General features: G+C 34.9%; 1 protein-coding gene across 11 annotated transcripts in view; it reads left to right on the forward strand.

Annotated features, from left to right (window-relative positions):
• Positions 1-12231, forward strand: part of GRIP1 (glutamate receptor interacting protein 1) — a 762478-nt gene that overhangs the window by 581654 nt on the left and 168593 nt on the right. The window lies entirely within an intron of this gene.

A 12231-nucleotide genomic window follows, 5' to 3' on the forward strand; every position in this document is an offset into this window, starting at 1 on the left:
GAAGTTCAGGATAGAAATTTTTTCTTCCTTTAAATGGATAATCTTTAAATTAATATATACCATGATTCAAAAATTCCTGGGATGCTTCTGAACCTCTGCAAAAAAAGAGAGAGAGAGAGAGAGAGAGAGAGAGAGAGAGAGAGAGAGAGAGAGAGAGAGAGAGACAGAGAGAGAGAGACAGAGACAGAGACAGAGACAGAGACAGAGAGACAGAGATGGTTGACTATAGACTCTTATTTTGTTGCTTTCTTTAATACCTCCAAACACACACATACACACACAGAGATTGATACTGGAGAGGAAATAGTTTCTTTTTGGAATGTATGGCCAATGCAGAAAATGAATAGTCTTGAAAAAGAAATAAGGAATGGCATATAGGCTTAGTGAGTGAGCCAAAGTCAAATCAAATCAAAGGTGTAAACAAAAGTAGGATTATTCCCATGGTAGTTCTTAGCAAAACAGGGATAACTATGGTCTCTTCTATTAGGAGCTTAGCATTCTCTCTCCAAGTTCAAAGTCACCCCATAACAGAAGGGCAGGGGCTGAAAAGTAACTGCTTTTGCATCCTTTTCTCTCTTGGCCGCATTGCAGAGAGTCTCCTTTCTTCCCCCAGAACACTGATCACTTCTTACTTGGGGAGATTACCTCTCTCCTACCTTTAGGAGAAAAAGAGAAAATCATTTACAATAGTTCGAAGCTCCCATCCCTTGTATCAGAGCACACTAAAGATGTATGTCTAGTCCCACTGGCATTAGTATTATTGTGTAAATTCCTTGGGTGCCACAGATGGCTAGAAAGGATGGGTGAATATGGAGTAAGAGTGCCCGTCTCTCACTAAACTGTAACTTTGGATCAGTCACTTAGTTTGCCCAAGTCATCTCATCTGTAAAATCGATAATACTTGGTCTCCCATTATCATGGTGTTTAATGATCAAATAAGGATGTGAAAGTACTTTTTAAGTAATATGTATATACTATGTGGGTTGACAAAATTTATGTGACACTCACTGCGATCGTTTGTACATTGTTGTTGTTCAGTCATACCTGACTTTTCCTGACTTAGATGTCTCCAAGCTAAACAGAGATTAAGTGACTTGCTTAGGGTCCCACATATACATAATAGTATGCCTTTGTTTATAATAGGTTATTAATAAATAAGGGCTTGTTGAAGTGAATTTTGCTTTGGGATTTTTAAATTTTAATAAAACATCATGCTCTTGACCTCTAAGCTAGTCTTGAATAGAAGGAAGATTCTCTTGTTTTAAGCCCTGACTTTCATTTCACTCCTAAGTTTAAGCCTTTATGAATGTCTCGGGACATGTCTGTTGCAAATTCACTTTTCTCTATTACCTCCTCATTATCAAACCATATGTTAATTATTATTGTTATTACTCCTAGTGAGGCTTCCTAGGGTGAAAATATGTAAGGAAACTTATTTTCTGATAACCAACTTTTGATATTGATGACTAAGCTACCACGGGATATTTTAAGCACCATTTCTAGTATTCCAAAAGCTAGATTTAATGTTCATGATTTAGGTATCCTAATTCCAACATACATATATTACAAGGGGTCATAGCTAGCATGTGACTTGAGGACAAAAAGGAAAAAATAGAAATTGTTATTTGCAGTGGCCTTGGTTCCCTGTACCTATCTTGATTCTAGTCTAATTAGACATAAAATGTAAGACAAATGCCATTCAAGGTTTGAAACAGCAGTTTTAGGTAGCACCTTCCCTATTGGAAACTCTCCTTAAACCCAAGAACATAAAACTCCCAGCTGCACTGAGATATTTAAGGCTCTACTAGTCTTAATCATAATGTATAATGTCCATAATTCCTAATAAAAAATTTGGAAGAGGGTATCCTCTCTCTTCGTATTTACTTCCCCTTAAGATTTCACACAAAATTACACATAATCATAAAGGAAGGATGAGATGCAACAGAGCTGAATAATTAAATTTCTGTAACTATATTTAAAAATAATTAAATGTCAGTAGCATTTTTGAAGGGCTGGTGACAACTTGGAGAGTTTCCAAAGAAGATAGTCCAGAATGGCTAAGGGCCTTAAAACTATGACATATGAGGAACTGTTCAGGGAACACTAGAGTTAAGACTTAAAGGTGGTATTAAGCATACTGTGCTTAGATATATGAAAGGCTGTCATGTGAAAGATGAATTAAAGATAGAATTGTTTTATGTGGTTCCAGAGGAACATTTGCCTAACATAGAGGAATAGTAGGCGAGCTATTGACCAGGGATGAAATATATCTATCAAGATCTGTTTAAAAAAAATCTTATTCGCCTAGAATTTTAATTTCTAAATCATGCAAAAGGGAAAGAATTTAGAAGGAAAGTCTGGTGGAGTATGTTAAGAAAATATGGGCATGTGAGAAAATCTGGAAACCAAAGTGAATTTTGAGGCGAAGATTAGTGAAAGGAGAAATAAAAGCAAATTGTCATTAGCATATACTACAGACCATCAGAAGGAATTTAGGGAACAAATCTCAAGTTGAGAATAGTCATAATATACTAGTAATGAATGACTTCAATTATTTAAACTTCTGCTGGAACATTCCCTTGCCACCCTGTTTCTGCCTTTCCTTCTCCCTATTCTCCCTCCTCATCCTCTTTTCTCCCTCTCTCCATCCCCTTCTCATTCTCTTTCTCTTTCCTTCTTTCTCCCTCTCTCCTCTCCTCCTTTTCCCTTCTTCTCTTCTCTCTCTCTTACTCTCTAATCCTTCTTCCCTTCTCTCCTCTCTTTTTCCTCCTTCCCAAATCAGAGAAGCTACAAATTTCTTGCTTTGCCTCAATGATAATTGCATCCTCCAAGAGGTAGAGGAAAAAAATGAAAGAATATGCTCTTCTGTACCTGTTCTCACCAGAGACTAAAAACTAGTTACTATAGTAAAAGTGCAGTGATTAGAGAAGGGGATAAAATGGACCTAAGAATTTTAAGATGGTCCCTCAGTCTTAAAATTTATGATAGAAGGAATTTATCCATAGTCTGATTATATCTTAGGCCTGAAACTGGATCTTTTGTAGGATTCCATGACCTAGAATTTATAAAAGTCTGTCCAGGAGGGTTATCTCTCAAGAATGAAATTCTGAAGACACATAAAGGGAAGTGTTTCTAATGAAAAAATGAGGAAGCTATCTAAAGAGAATAATATAGAAAAACAGGAAACATTATCTAACTTAGATTTTAAAAAAGACATTTCAAGTTCAAATGTGGAAGGGATTCAGTCATCAAAAACAAATGACTGTCTTTTTGAAAAATAATATATGGATTAATAAGTTAGAAGCTTATTACTGAGCTGAAGATAGAATTCTAAAAACAACAGAAAGAGGCTTGTTGTTAGCCGTATGGGTAAAATAGTCATATCCTAGTAGGGATATATTGTGAAATGGTGATGACTGGCAACATAGAAAAAAGAACCTTACAATTCTATTCATTTTAAAACTATTCAATTCTGATCCATAGTAATAAGAAAAATCTTTGGGCTATAAAGGAAAAAGTAGCTAAACCCAAATGAAGAGTTACTAAGAGAGTACTCTCTTCATAAGTCCAAGGAAATCAGACTAAGTGACTGTTAAGAATCAGCTGATTTAATTCTTGAGAGCCCGTCAACAATCTTTAGAAAGATCATGGAGAATGGGAGATTCTTAAAGACTATAGAAGAACAAATGTTTTCCTGATCTTCAGAAATAAGAAGAGTACAGTCTTTACACTGAAGACCATTAAGCTTTACTGATTCCTGGCAAATTCTTAAAGGAATCATTAGGAACCCCATAAAAACCACACAAAAAAACCACATAAAAATTCAAGAGTCAGTGTGGTTTCATCAAGAACAGATCATATTAGGTTAACCTTCTTTACTTTTTTGGGGAGGGGCAGGGTAATAAGACAATGGTCATTCAGGGGAATTCTGCATATATAACATAGGCACATTTTAGCAAAACATTCCACGCATTTCCTCATGCTCTTTTTGTAGGAGAAGTAGAAAGAATTGGTCTAGTCAGAAAGAAATAGGTGATAGAAAGATTAATTAGGTAGATGCATAGTTTGTTGAAAAGCAGTGGAGTAATTGTTAACAATTGGGATCACTCGGTATTTAAGACCTCCCAGTGTGGTACATAGGAGACTCTTGATTCTAGACTAGAATATCTACTTGACACTGCTAGATTTTCCAAACTTAACGTTTTAATCAGTGCCTTGGATGAAGGCACAAAATAATATTTTATCAGAATATCTCAAATGAGTCAGGATGCAGAAAGGCTCGAGAGTGATTTACCTGAAAAATATCTGGGAATTTCAGCCAACTATTCCTTAGTTATTATTACCTTTTTCTTCCTCAAATTATATATACTCATACAAAGGCATATATACACATATGTGTGTAGACATATATGTCTATATATATATACATTTAACACATAATAAATATGTAATATATTTGTACAAAATTATATATCATAGATGTATTATATATAATCTATGTGTATGTTTATATGTGTATATTTATATTTATATTTGTGTAAGTGTTGAATTTCCACCAGGTTAGAACAAAGAACTTTTTTTATTGTATACTTATTAAGAGAGGCATAATATTCAAAACTAAAAAAGGGCATTATCCCCTTTGTAGTAAAACTACATCTGGGCAGCTAGGTGGTACAGCAAAATGAGCACTGGGCTTGGAGTCAGGAAGAATCATCTTCATCACTTCAAACCTGGTTTTAGATACTTACTAGCTGAGTGACCCTGGTCAAGTCATTTAACTCTGTTTCCCTCACTTTCTCTGCTGTAAAAAGAGCTAAAGAAGGAAATGGCAAACCACTCTACTATCTGAGAAAAATCCCAAATGGGGTCACAAAGAATCAGATATGGCTGAAATGCCTCAGCAACAATAGCAAAAAAAAAGACTACATTTGGAGTCCTATAGTAACTTGGAGGGGTAAGGACACACATTTTACAAAGGACATTGATAGACCAACCACGGTTCCATGAGATTCATGATAAGACATACTACTCACCTCTAGTTAGAGAGGAAAACTGAAATTTTGGGGGGGATAGCAGAGCAGGACATAGCCACTGCATGATTTGTTTTTGCTCGACTATATTTTTATATAATGGGTTTTGTATTTCTTATTTTCTCAGTTGAGAGAGGGAAAAGCAATAGGTAGAAATAATATAGACCTGATAATACATTTAAAAAAAAGACATTTAAAAATTAAAAAACATTCCTATTTGCCCCTGGTAATTAGTACATCATAGACAAAGCTATTGTAAAATCATTTGAAGGTATTGAGAAGGTTTAGCCTAAAGAAAAGGAAACTTAGAGGAAAACTTGATATAAAAAAATCTGTAACTATTTGAAAGGTATCACACGTAAGAAAGATTAAATTTGCTGTTTGTCCTCAGATGGTAGAATTAGCAGCAGTGGATAGTAGGTGCAGAAAATTTTGTTGTAAAATCTTGCCAACAGTTAGTTCTGTCTCAAAGTGGAATAGACTTTTTCAGGAGGTACAGTAGTTGGTTCCTCTGTCTTACAGAGCTTTCAGGTAAAAGACTAGAGGGATCCTCGTCAGGTATTCTGTAGGAGAGATTTTTGTTCACAGATAGATTGAACTAGGTAGCAGTATGGCTCATTTGAACTCTTAGATGGTGTAATTCCTTTGATTTGATGGGAGTTTGAGGAAAGCAGATAGTGCCCCAATGAAAGGAAGTCAATTGGAGCTGCCTAGCTATGATGTGTACTGCCTTGGGATGTAATAAGTTCCTCATCATTGGAGGGGAAAAAATGGCTAAGAATATTATTAAAGCAATTCCTTTATTAATCTTTAACTCCTTTTTGTACCCTCAGATTCCATATACATTCAGAATAATTTGCCACTGTCAATTAAATAAATCTGCTCTTGGGGTTTTAAATTATGAATTATTACTGTTTTGGATTTTAAAGATGCTGTCTCAGGAAGGCAGTTCTTAGATGTGGAGCTTCAATAGAAGGCAAATTTGAATTAGAAATTGGAAACACTTTAGAGTCAATGCTGTTCATTGTGAGCATATGAACAAGATTGTGACTGAAGTATCATAGTTCCCAGGAGCAATCTTGAGAGGCAGAGATCAAGTAGAGATAAATAGTGGCATTTGTAGTAGGACAGTTACCTTTTCTGCCAAAGACTCCATTTTTTTCAGTGTCTTATTGAAAAATCCCTGCCAACAAATTGTATAATTGAAAAAAGAAACACCTTTACTCTCTCAAATGTGTTGTTTATCTCTAAAAAAAAAAATGTAAGCCTGAAGTAAAAAGCTAAATGTGTGTTGGGCTGAGAATTTCTAGGCCCTGAATTAGTAACAAAGAATTGTTTTAAAATAGTATTTATGGTTAGCCGCCAAAGGCTTAGTTCCTGAACCATATCATTTCTTTTAGTAATGAAACAAACTGACAGGTGCCTTTTACTGATGAAGAAGGTTTGATTCTTTTTTTTTTTTAAATGAGGAATAAGAACATTCATTTTAGCCTAAAGTGGGAAGAAAGTGTGAAAATCTTTACCGTAATCTTTCTTCACAAGAAAATTTAATCTAGGGTACATTAGTGTTCATCTTGGTGAGAGTCTCAATAGCCCTAAGTTAAACCATCTGCCTGTAAATTCAGTTTTCTTATTGATAAGAAAATACAATCAAAGTCTTTTCAAAGAGGATAAAAAAAATCAGACAAGATAATCGATTTGGTGATATACATGGGAGATTCTTTTCCTACAATATCAGTGCTTTCTGTTTCAACACTAAAAACACAGGCAGATTATGCAGGAGGCTTTTTACTAGGCCTATAGAGACTCATGTTGAAGTGAAGCACTTACTCTGGGTCCATCCACTCTCTAGAATTGACTTTTTTTTGTGGTTCCCAGGGCCTTACACAGCAGGAGAAGCAGGATTGCTTCCTTTTCCTAAATTTCTCTCTTCTCTTCCAACATTAGGATCTGGACTCAATCATTTTGAGGGAGAAAAACAGTTATTAACAGAGTAGGGTGAGAAATAGGACACAGACTGCAATTTTCATGTGAGAATTAAGATAAATGGCTTAGTAGCTAGGGCATTGGGCCTAAAGCCAGGAAAGCCTTAGTTTAAATTCAGTCTCAAACACTCCGTGATCCTGGACAAGCACTTCACCTCTGACTGCCTTAGTTTCCTGAACTCGTGTGTGTGTGTGTGTGTGTGTGTGTGTGTGTGTGTGTGTGTGTGTGTGTGTCTATAAATCTAAACTCCTAACTCCAGGCCTGGCACTCTATCTGCTGTACCACTTAGCTACCTAGTCCAACATATACATGAAACAAGTCTGTAATATAACCAAGTGGTCATCTAAACTTTATTGGGGTACCTAAAGCTATTCCACTTTTTGACAGCTTTAGTTGTTAGAAAGTTTTTTTTCCCTGATACCCCAACTTAAATATGATTATTTATGATTTCTAAGCCATTATTTCTGAGTCTGCCCTCTGGGACAAACAAAATATATGTCTGGCCCCTCCTTCTTTTGACAGCTCTTCAGAAAGCTTGAACACAACTTTCATGTTCTCCCTGAGCCTTGCATCCTCCAGGCTAAATATACCCAAGGTCATTTAACCAATCCTTACATGAATTCAAGCTTCTTAATCATCCTGGTATCCCTTCTCTTTCTTCTCTCTAGTTTATCCTATTGCCTATCCATGGAGTCAGGCAATCTCTTCTCTCTCCAACACACACACACACACACACACACACACACACACACACACACACACACTCAAACAATTACATTCAAAATATTTTTTTTACATTTGTTTTTAGAATTTTTGAATTCTAGATTATCTCCTTTATCCCCACACACAATTAAGAAACACTTGTGAAGTTATGCAAAACATTTCCATAAAAGTCAAATTGTGAAAAAATATAGATCTCTCACCCTAATGAAAATAAAACAAGAAAAAACAGAGAGAAAGAGAGAGAGAGAGAGAGAGAGAGAGAGAGAGAGAGAGAGAGAGAGAGAGAGAGAGAGAGAGAGAGAGAGAGAGGAAGAGAGAAATGCTTCAGTATCCATTCAGATACAATCAGTTCTTTCTCTGGGTATGGATAGGATTTTTCATTATAAGTCCTTCAGAGTGGTCGTGGATGATTGTACTAATGAGAATAGAAAAGTCATTCACAGCTGGTCATCCCAGAACATTGCTATTACTTTATATACAGTACATTTAATTTTGCTTGAGTTCATGGAGGACTTTTCAGGATTTTTTTTTCTTGAGATCATCCTGCTCATCAGTTCTCATAGAACAGTAATATTCCATTATAAACACACACCAGAGTTTATTGAGCCATTCCCCACTTGATAGGCATCCCTTCAATTTCCTTTTTTTTTTTTGCCCTGAGAAGGGAGATGCTATGAATATATAGGTCATTTTCCTTTTTTTCTGAAGCTCTTTTGGTATTCATGCCAAAAAGTATGAATTTATAGTCTTTGGGGCAAAGGTCATTCATATCTTTTGATCATTTATCACTTGGTTCATGGCTCTCACATTTCTTATTTGGAAATGTCAAACTCAAACACACTAAATCTAAATAGGATAATTTTTATTTTTATTAAGGTACCTTGAACAAAAACATATTGATATCATATTTTCAATGTTTAATAAAGAAACATTTATTTTTGTAGCTTTCAGAAATCCAAATTTAATACTAATCTAGTCACTATCCAGTGTCTTTACAGTTGAAAATATTCACGGTCTTCTGGGGAAAGATTATTAAAATAGGCATAAAAATGTCTAGATTCCAGTCTCTTCCTATGATATTGGTTATCTTATCGCAAAATAACAGGTCCTTTGATCTATAAAATAAGAAAAATGAGATTTACTCTTCCCTCCTCACAAGATTGTGAAAATTATGGAGTGTTTTGAATTTTATTTTTTTTTAAATTACAAAGAAAGTAAAATATTATTATTCAGCCAGAGTTGTAATCGTTTATATTTTAAGTAGAGCTAGGTAGATAAATGGAAAAATGATTCCTTAACTTTTAGGAAATCTGAAAGGTATAATTAAATGTATAATGGAAATATATTGGTTAAAAATATATTGGTTAAAAAAAAGATTTTTAAAATCCAAAGATTCATTCATCTATTCTTCTGCATGGACATATCCACATACCACTATAAGGAAAGATAAAATGAGAAGCATTGGGTAATATCATGGGATTCTAGGTTTAGAGTAAAAAAAATCTAAGTTCACATTCTGCCTCAGACACCAGCTATATGACCATTAGGAAATCAATTTCTCTCTTACGGCCTCAGTTTACTCTTCTCTAATATGAGAATATTTGAATTGCTTAACCTGGAATTACTGTGAGAATACCACTTGGTGAAGTTTTTACACTACTGTGTAAATAACTTAATGTGTGTCATGAAAAAAGGAATCAAACTAGGTAGATCAAACTATTAAAATATACATGTGGGAAAGAGTATTATAACATTTCAGTTATAATCAAATGGTAATTTAACATCTCAGTGATTGAAACACCCATTCAAAGCATGAAATTTAATTATTAAAATTCAATTCTAAATGTCAAAGATAGCTTAGAGTAGTATGATGTCAAATTAAGAAACTGTAAAAATAGCAGAATTTTGGGATGAAGCTTCCATTCATCTTAGAACATGGGAACTTATAATGTCTATTAAATAGTTACTGTAGGAGTAAAGAGATCTGAATATATCCTGGGCAAGACCTTTAATCTCTTTTGCTCAATTCCTTCATTTATAAAATGGGAGTGATCATATCTACTTCCCAGAATGAGCACTCTTTTTATTAATGCAGGTTGCAGCCCATTTGTGAGTTAATAAATAAGTCCTATAATACGTAAAGAACCTGTGACTTGCCCAAGCTTACATAGCCAGCACATGTTAAAGGCAGGGTTTGAATACAAATGTTCCTGATTCTCAGCTTTCTATTAACAACATTATGTTGTTTCTCAATAAATATCATAAACTAGCAAGCTCAAAGTGGTTTTGATCATTAAAGAGAATATGCAGAGATCTTAATCTTTATCCATTTACTGACTTCTGTTCTCTCTTGGTTAAAGGATCCTTTTTTACCAGTCTATATCAGGAGATTTGTTTCTATTTAAAAATCAGCCAAACTGTCTCCTAATAATTTTATTGTAAATTAATATAACAGAATAGGACAAAATCCTGTTTAGTTTCAGATTAATTATCTCACCAACAAGAAGTCTTTGAGTGGGCAAGGCACAAGTTATTATCCTCATTTACAGATGAAAAATATGAAATTGTAAGAATTTAAATCCAGTAGATAAAGTACCAGCCGTGAAGTCAGGAGGTCTTCAGTTCAAAACTGGTCTCAGACACTTAACACTTCCTAGCAGTGTGACCCTGGGCAAGTCACTTACCCCTATTTGCCTCAATTGCCCCCCCCCAAAAAAAAGAATTTAAATGACTTAGCCAAGCTCACTTGACAAGTCGGAACTTCAGATTCTAGGTCAGAACTGTAACCACAACAGGATATCTCAAGCTTTGCTTTAGAAATTTTAAATAAGGTACATAGTAACAGCAACATCATATGATGATCAACTAGAATTTAGCTCTTCTTAACAATATAGTGATCCAATATCTTCAACATAAAGAAGATCCAACTCACTTCCAGTTGATCAAGGATGGACAGAAACAACTACACCCAGAGAAGGAGCACTGGGAAGTGAACGTAAATTGTTAGCACTAATATCTGTCTGCCCAGGTTACTTATACCTTCGGAATCCAATACTTAACGTGCAACAAGAAAATGGGATTTACACACATATATTGTATCTAGGTTATACTGTAACACATGTAAAATGTATGGGATTGCCTGTCATCTAGGAGAGGGAGTAAAGAGAGGGAGGGGATAATTTGGAAAAATGAATACAAGGGATAATGTTATAAAAAAAATTACTCATGCATATGTATTGTCAAAAAATTTATAATAAAGTGACTTTGTTTTAAATATATATATATATATATACATATATTTGAACTCCATTTGTAACATTATACAAATCCCAAAGAAGAATTTAAGATATAGATCATGGATTTAATGGTTGCAACAAAATGTTCTGGGTAAATTCCGATGATGATAGGCACCATGATAAAATGGATTTGGAATAAAGATCTTAGTTCAAAAAAAAAAAAAAACAAAACAAAACAATATAGTGATCCAAGATAATACCAAAATAACTATGATGGACAACGCCATCTGTATACAGAGAAAGAACTATGGAATCCAAATGCAGACTCAAGCATACTATTTTTACTTTTTTAAATTTGTTTTTTGTTTTATATTTCTCACGATTTTCCCCTTTAGTCTGATTCTTCTTTTGCAACATGAACAGTATGGAAATATGTTTAACATAATTGTCACATGTATAACCTATATCAGATTACTTGTTGTCATGGGGAGGGGGAAGGGAAATGAGGGAGAGAGAAAAATTTGGAACTCAAAATCTTGCAAAAATAAATGTTGAAAACTATCTTTCATGTAATTGAAAAAAAATAGAAAAGAAAAGAAAATACTATTAAGTGGGAAAAATGCCAATATCATCCCAGGAGGAGTGGGGAGGAGCACGGCTTCCTCACCATTATGGTCTAGAGACTATCTTTATGACCTTCAATCTTCTACCAGTCAGGGAGATGATACCATGATATGCAAATAAATTGGATGTGAGGGAGGAAGGGTTGTACAAAGTCAACAGCCTCACTTTCTCCTCTGGAGCCATCTGGGTCCAGTGGCCAGATATGGATCAATATAACAGTAGATGGCCTTGGATGCACTGAAAGCTAGTTTTCTTCTAAAGGTGGTCCTTTTTTTTTTTTAGTACCCTCTCTAGAACTGACTGTGTCACTTATACTCACTGATTGAAAGGGTCACTGGGGGATCTCCCTACCGCCTCTTGGAGACTCTCATGCTACCATCAGCACTGAGCAGCTATCTCCCCTCTTCTAAAGTTTACACCACTGTGCCCAGATCTTTCTTGTTGTCATGTACAGAAATCCCTCCTCACCAAGTCTCTCTTTCACCTGATAAATTTAGTCATTTTTTCAACTCCAACTCTTTCCTCCTTGAAAGACCCTGACATCCAATTTCCTCAACTTCTTCAACTCCCATGATCTTTGTCTTTAGTCAATGTCAAGCACATTAGAGTTGATATACCTTGGATACTCTCCA

Source organism: Sminthopsis crassicaudata, chromosome 5 (genome assembly GCF_048593235.1).
Source record: "Sminthopsis crassicaudata isolate SCR6 chromosome 5, ASM4859323v1, whole genome shotgun sequence".
In the NCBI taxonomy this organism is placed as follows: domain Eukaryota; kingdom Metazoa; phylum Chordata; class Mammalia; order Dasyuromorphia; family Dasyuridae; genus Sminthopsis; species Sminthopsis crassicaudata.